General features: G+C 46.7%; 1 long non-coding RNA gene across 1 annotated transcript; it reads left to right on the top strand.

Annotated features, from left to right (window-relative positions):
- The first annotated feature begins 3,453 nt into the window (after window positions 1–3,453).
- On the top strand, window positions 3,454–6,897 carry LOC147696879 (uncharacterized). The gene is made up of 3 exons (XR_015299270.1): window positions 3,454–3,587; window positions 6,323–6,422; window positions 6,766–6,897. It is a non-coding gene; the product is annotated as an uncharacterized LOC147696879 (long non-coding RNA).
- The last annotated feature ends 430 nt before the right edge of the window (window positions 6,898–7,327 follow it).

Below are 7,327 nucleotides of genomic sequence, written 5' to 3' on the forward strand. Positions count from 1 at the left end.
CCTTAACTTGAAATTTTCCCTTTCTGAAAGTGTCAATACTATATTAAAATTACAATGTGGATGAGCTAAATGTGTTTTTACTAAGGGTGGGCGGGCGGCTACGCTCCGTGCACGGAGTGTGCGTAGTGCCGGCTTCTACACAGTTTGCGTAGCAGGCGTAGAATCCAGCACTACGCACGCTCCGCAGACGGAGCGTAGCTGGCCGCCACCCGCCTCCCTCCCGCCCTCCCTAAATACTTTAAATTACATCTGTAAATGAATTAAAAGGCACTTACCTTGCCCGCCGCTGCCCGCCGCGTCCCCGGGGCTCGCTCTCTTCGTCGCTTCCGTCTTGGGTAATATTGCGCATGCGCGGGCGGCCGCGCATGCGCATTTCTCACGAGAAATGCGCATGCGCGGCCGCCCGCGCATGCGCATTATTACCCATGACGGAAGCAACAAAGAGAGGGTGCCGAGGAGAGGCGGCGGGCAGCGGCGGGCAGCGGTGGGCAAGGTAAGTGCCTTTTAATTCTTTTACAGATGCAATTTAAAGTATTTAGGGAGGGCGGGAGGGAGGCCTGTGGTGCGTAGTGGGGCTACGCGGAGTGCGGAGGTGGGCGTAGTTTCTCGCCCACTTCACGTAGCTCCGCGAAGCCCCACTACGCCCAGGGTTAGTTTTTACTGGTGTCTCATTACTGCAAGATGAACAAGCATTTGCATAGCCAATAGGTCTCGCCTTTGGGACCTTATAAGTGTTTAGTTATCCAGCACAATATCCTTGGTGCAACAACATCAGTAGTATATAGTGATACCTTTCACATCAAGCTCTGGCCGCAAAAGTGACAGGTCTGGCTGGAAACCCTGGCCTTAAATTTGACAGGTCTAGTCTGGAAATTTGACAGGTCTAGTCTTAAACTTCTGGCCTTAAATTTGACAGCTCTGGCAGCAAAAATGGACAGGCCAGGCCGTAAACAGTCCCCAGGTCTTAAACAGGCCTGGTTTTAAAAGGGGTGACATGTAGGGATATTCCCAAGAAGTAACAGGTATGGCTGCAAAACATGAGGTAATTGTGTATATGTTTAAAAGTGCATAGGAAAGTGTGTGGCTGTAGGCTGGAAATGCCTGGGCATGTTTAAAACTGGGGGTTGCAGACAGCTGCAGGCTGAACAGCTGCGGGCAGTCCTGAGTCCCCCAGCCCAGGGTGTGGGAGGTGTTTTTTTATGTTTGAAAAAAAGGGGAGCTTTTAAAATGTAGTTGGCGGGAAACCCATAGTATGTTTTAAAAAGCACAAACCATGTTCACTTTCCCAGGAAGGCTTGGGCCTGTTATAAAATAATAAACCACAGCCACCCCTTGAGCTTTGAGATGTTGAAAAAGACAGATGTTGTGTAGAGGCAAAGCTTCCCATGAGAACCTGAAACAGGGTGCCAACTGTTAGGATGTAATTCACACACCCCCAAAGCCCCTAGTCCCAAACTAGACAGGTCTGGCAGGAAAGATGACAGGCTAGTCCCAAACTTGACATGTCTGGCAGGAAAGATGACAGGTTAGTCCCAAACTTGACATGCCTGGCAGGAAAGATGACATGTGATGGGTTTAGTGCTGGAACAAGAGCCGGTTCCCGGGGGTCCCTACTTCCCAGGAGCAGGGTCAAACAGCTTTAACATATGAGGCACATTATAAAAGTGTCCAGAAGATTTAGATATGTTTTGCGATGGTCCCCCAAGCACCGGTGATAACCCTACTCTTCCCAAGATAGGCCATGAGTTTAAGTACCAGATGTATACAGCATAAACTGTACAAGGATAGAAAGAAAATTCTCATACAAAGACCCCATGACATTGTTCTAAACCCCCTCAAGTCATAAAGGGTGTGGGGGCTTCTAATTAGCATGCTTGGACAGGTATAAAAAGGCCCCTTAAGGAACACTGCCAAACAACCATTCAAAAACCCTTGAGGAGCGACTGGCGTGGATTGTTCTGCGGCACCTTGAGGACTCCTGCACCAACAACCCATTCAAAAACCTTTGGGAGTGACTGGTCTGGACTGCTTTGCTGTACCTTGAGGATTCCTGCACCAACAAACCCTTCAAAACCCTTGGGGAGCGACTTGCGTGGATTGTTTTGGAGGCACAGAGCCAACCTTGGAACTTAAGGCAAGAATGGACCTGAACAACTTCTCCCAAATTGACGTCACCTGTGACAGTTTAAGGAAGGTAAATTGTCATTAATCGAAAGTCATAACACATTCTGCTCTACAGTGAGCAGTTTTTATCCCATCAAGAAAACCCACCCCTGTCCCGTGCATCCAGCAAGCCAAAGTGTAATGTGTAAAAGGATGTTTTGCATAGGTGTTTGTACAGAACTTCAGTTGTATATTGCGTTTGTGATTATACAGATTTTCAAAGGTTTTGTTATACATAGCACTTGTGCACTTGAATCTCTCTAGTTACATTGCCGTATGATGTTGCCAATTGCTGTGTGTAGTCAAGTAGAAAGCGCCGTTTAGGTAATGGTATAATGTGATTCAAAATTCTGGTCATAGACTTAGTTGCAGGCGATTAGATTCAGAACTGAACTGCAGTTCGAGGAAACTTCTAGAGACGCACACGCACGCAGGAAAACGGTGCGCGATGCATCATCATCTCTTGGGTGTGGCTCAGCTATAAATAGCCACACCCAACGCTTCTCAACGCTTTGCCTCCTGCCGCGCCCTCGAGAGGATCATTCCTTGGAGCGCCCTGGGAGCCAGAACGCCAGCCAACGCCCTGAGAACTTCAGAAGGGGATCTTCTCTTCTTCGCGCAATCCAGCATGCAACTCTGCAAAGAAGAACACAGACATTTAAGCTAAGTGAAACCTTTATATAGTTTGTTACAAGGCGCCCATCGCAAGCAAGCAGCAATTGTTTTAAAAGACTAGAACTTACCTGGAAAATAATTCAAAGACATTTCTGGTGAATCTTGATTGAGGAGACAGTCGATATTCAGAAAGAAAAGAAAAAAGGCTTTGAGAAAATATCAAAGTGAAATATTTGGACAATATTTATTGATGATAGAGTTTGGCAATTTGTTTCTTTGTTTAGTATTGTTTCTACCTAGGTTGTGAAGGAAAAGAAAGACACAACAGAGTACACTGAGTAAGTGATATGTACAATAGTAGTTGCAATGATAAGGTGATGAACAAACTGTAGAAAGGAAGTAACTTATTCTCAAATAATTGTCTTTTCTTAGAAGAGAACGAGACCTCTCCTTCTTGGCTTCAACTCTCCCATCAAACAGCCTACACAGCTCCAACCCTTCACGACGACAACACGGACGTGACGCTTAGATTCTTACAGTCGCAGGTGGGCTTTTAGGAGTAATTGAAAGAGAACTATAAGAGTAGTTGTAGGTTAACTGTTTCAGTAATAAAGGGATAAATATTACAAAAGTTTCTTTGTTGCCTCGCAGGTCGACAACCCAGGAACAGGTAGCGTCCACTATCCGGCCTACCTCCCTATTTTCTATTTGATTACCAAAGTGTACTAACTAATCACTAGGTGTTGCCTTGAATTCGGGGAAGTTGGTCCATAACGTCTCTGCGAAATCCATCTACAAGCAACTTACAGGTAAGAGTGCTTGTAACCTTGACATAAATAAAGCATGGAGCCATACTGTATGTTTATGTGGTATTTAAAGTATACAAATCTGTACTTTAAAAAAAATGCTAAATAGTACTATGTAGGCCTGTTTGTAAACTGTTAATCTTTAAAGCGCTGGGCTGTGTTTAATGTGAATAATGGTGACAATGAAGTTTTTTTTAAAAAGACTTGAATTGTAATGCAAATGTCTTTAAAGTGAATAAAGGTTTTGTTGAAGGCTTGAGTTTAAAGCTATGTGTGTATGTAGGTATTTTAATGTTAATGGGGTGGTGGCGTAGGGTAGAGTTTCCAGGGTTTGTATTTAAGGGGCATAATGTTGTAGGCCTTAGGAGGGTACATGTAGAGGTGAAACGTGTATTTTACAGCTCATAGAAACATTTATCCACACTGTAACGGTACCATAGGGTCTTTAAATAATATACACGGCATATAATTCAAAATAAATAATGCCATGATGTACTCACCAAGCCGTTGTTATTTGAGGGTCAGAAGCCATGGTATGGATCCTTGTAGGAGCTCTTGCAGGGTGTTCCTTCAGTATGCTTGGAGCTGCTCGGGGGCTCTGGGTCTGTGTTTCTGGTGTCTTCAGGGCTCCGGGGCCCTGCTTGCCGCTTTATTTTTTAAAATGACCCGAGCCCGCTTCTCCATGGCGCTGCTCGGGGTGAGAGTGCTGTGTTCCTGGTGTCCCGGGGGCTCTGTTGGCCCGAGTTCAGATTTTTACTGCTTTTTTAAAAAAACAAATACCCCCGAGCCCGCTTCTCCCTGGCGCTGCTCGGGGGCTCTGGGCCGTGTTCCTGGGGTCTTCAGGGCTCCGGGGGCCCGCCTGCTGCTTTTTTTTTTGTTTGTTTAAAAAATCGCCCCGAGCCCGCTTCTCCAGGGCGCTGCTCGGGGGCTCTGGGGCCGTGCCCCGTTTGCCGCTTTTTGTTTAAAATAACCCCCGAGCCCGCTTGCTGATGGCGCTGCTCGGGGTGAGAGTGCTGTGTTCCTGGTGTCCCGGGGGCTCTGTTGGCCCGAGTTCAGATTTTTGCTGCTTTTTTAAAAAACAAATACCCCCGAGCCCGCTTCTCCCTGGCGCTGCTCGGGGGCTCTGGGCCGTGTTCCTGGGGTCTTCAGGGCTCCTGGGGCCCGCCTGCTGCTTTTTTTTTTGTTTGTTTAAAAAATCGCCCCGAGCCCGCTTCTCCAGGGCGCTGCTCGGGGGCTCTGGGGCCGTGCCCCGTTTGCCGCTTTTTGTTTAAAATAACCCCCGAGCCCGCTTGCTGATGGCGCTGCTCGGGGGTGTTGTGGGGGTGTTGTGGGGTAGGGCTCCTGTGGGTCCAGGGGTCTCTGTGGCCTGAGGCTCCATTATGTTTAAAAATTGCCCCGAGCCCGCTTGCAGCAGGCGCTGCTAGGGGTGAGGGGTCCGTGGGTCCCAGGGGCTCAGTGCCCCGCTTGCCGCTTTTTTAAAAAAAAATGCCCCCGAGCCCGCTTGTGTCTGGCGCTGCTCGGGGGTGTGAGGGTCCTGTTGTCCTGGGGCTCCGGGCCCCGAATGCTGCTTTGTGCCTCTTTTTTTAAATAAAAAAAAATCGCCCAAGCCCACTTGTGTCTGGCGCTGCTCGGGCTTTTCCTTTTTTAAAAAATTACCCGAGCCCGCTTGCAGTTGGCGTTGCTCAGGGGTGTCTGGGGCAGGGCTCCGAGGCTCGTTCTGTTGTGCTGCGTGGGTCCTAGGGCATTTTCCCACGGGCCCACGTGGATCCATGGAGCAGCGGCAACATGGCGGAGTGTTTCTTCCCCCTGGGACTGCGGTGCAAGGTCGCCCCTTCAGTGATGTCACCAGTGCATCACTGAAGTGGCGTGGCTTGCACCGCAGTCCCGGTGTGTGTGTTTTTTTATTGTTAGCTAGCGCTAACTTTAACAGCTAGTGTCAGAGCACTTTACACAAGAACCTGCTGTAAAACATAGGGATTAAGTATTACATGCATAACAAAAAAGATACAAACAGAAGAAACTGCTTATACAGCGCAAATTACAAGCGCAGGCGTTAAGTTACATGGGCAAAAATTACAATTGTGAGCGAACAAAATACAGGTGTTATCAAGCGGGGCATTACAGGAGGAAAAAAGTGACATGTGCGCAAATTACAAAACGCAAACGTTAAGTTACATGAGGAAAAAAGTGCCACGTGTGCAGGTTACAAGAGAAAACCAAGTGCAATTAGAGGCATAATACTGCAATATAAGGCAGACACTCAAGCATAAGAATAAGCGCTATGTAGGCAATTGTGGCACTGGCGCATGTATCAAAAGCCTGCAAAATGTGAGAGGTATTAAATAATCTGTTACAAGAGAAAAGTGGCATGTACATGTTACAAAAGAGTGCCAAACACATATGCGCAGTGGCTGCAAGGTAGGATGCTGGTGGTACATTAGTCATTTACCCAGAAGCACAGGATATGGTGCAGGGTGTTTCTATTTATTTTAACATGTCTGATAACGCTATCCCCAAGGTGCATAACTATTACAATACTTGCTTTTGCGCTGTACAGTCACCCCTTTTTAAAAAATGGCCGCCTAGCGTGTCACAGATAGAGGTTTTTAAAAAATGTGTGTTGTTGCACCTACCAGCCACCCTTGTAAATGCATCATGGAATTGGTTAAAATTGTAATACTTTTGTTTAAGAAAGGCGTTTTCTAAAACAGGTGCTTTTTTTTGTTTGTTTAATACAGATGCAAGACTCTGCAAAAGCAGCCGTTACCATTGTACCCCCTGCGCTGGACACCCCTGTAATAACTAGCAACACCGTAGACTTGATAACCCCGTAGCCAGGTATATGTATTTTGAGTTGTGTAGTTCTACGTAGTTTTGTACACCAATCTCTCAGAAGTTCTCTTTTTTCTAATGTGGGTCTCATGTATGTATACTTTTACAGCTTATGATCCCGGCCTACTACAAGTTTTTGAAGATCTTATGGTGTACCTCGAGGCTCAAGGAGCTCTGAACAGTGTGCAAAACACTTCAGTTCCTACATGTAAATAAAAAGACCCCTGTTATATAAACTGTCTAAGACGCTGGGGAGTTGGCGGGGTAGGCCAGAGTCCTGACCCTGAGGGTGTATAGGGGGACTCCTCAGAAAGATGACTAAGGCTGGGTATTATTTTTTTCTTTACAGGCACCCCCACGTTATGCCCGAACGGAGTCGAGGTACAAGAGGCGGCACAACGTTCCAAAGAAAGCCCTTTGAAGAGGAAAGCTTTACCTTCTAAAGTGGGACCACCGTCAAAGAAAGGAGTTGCAAAAAGACCTCTATCAGGTGTGTTTTTTACAAGGGGTGTGAAAAGTACTAGTGGTGTTACAGACTCTCAAGCAGAAGGGTAAAACGACTTGTAGCAATGCCTATATAAAAAGGTGGCTGTGTAGAACTTAGGATTGTACTGATTGTATGTGTTGTTTTATGCTCCCTCTAACATATATATTTTTTTTGTTTATATTTTAGAAGCGTCTCAGAAACATGCTGTTGAAGAGAGGTCGGCGCAGCCCTTAAGGGACATAATAACAACCGTCCAGAACAACAGAAGCGCTGCAAAAGGAGTGAGTAGGCGTGTACGCCAGGAGAAACTCTCTACGTACTACACACCAAACAACATGATGAACAATCCTCTACAACAATCTATTCTGCACAGGGGTGGGGTCAGCACTGGCGGAGTGTTTACAAACACAGATAACACAGGGCA

This window comes from Lissotriton vulgaris, chromosome 8 (genome assembly GCF_964263255.1).
Source record: "Lissotriton vulgaris chromosome 8, aLisVul1.2, whole genome shotgun sequence".
Taxonomy (NCBI): domain Eukaryota; kingdom Metazoa; phylum Chordata; class Amphibia; order Caudata; family Salamandridae; genus Lissotriton; species Lissotriton vulgaris.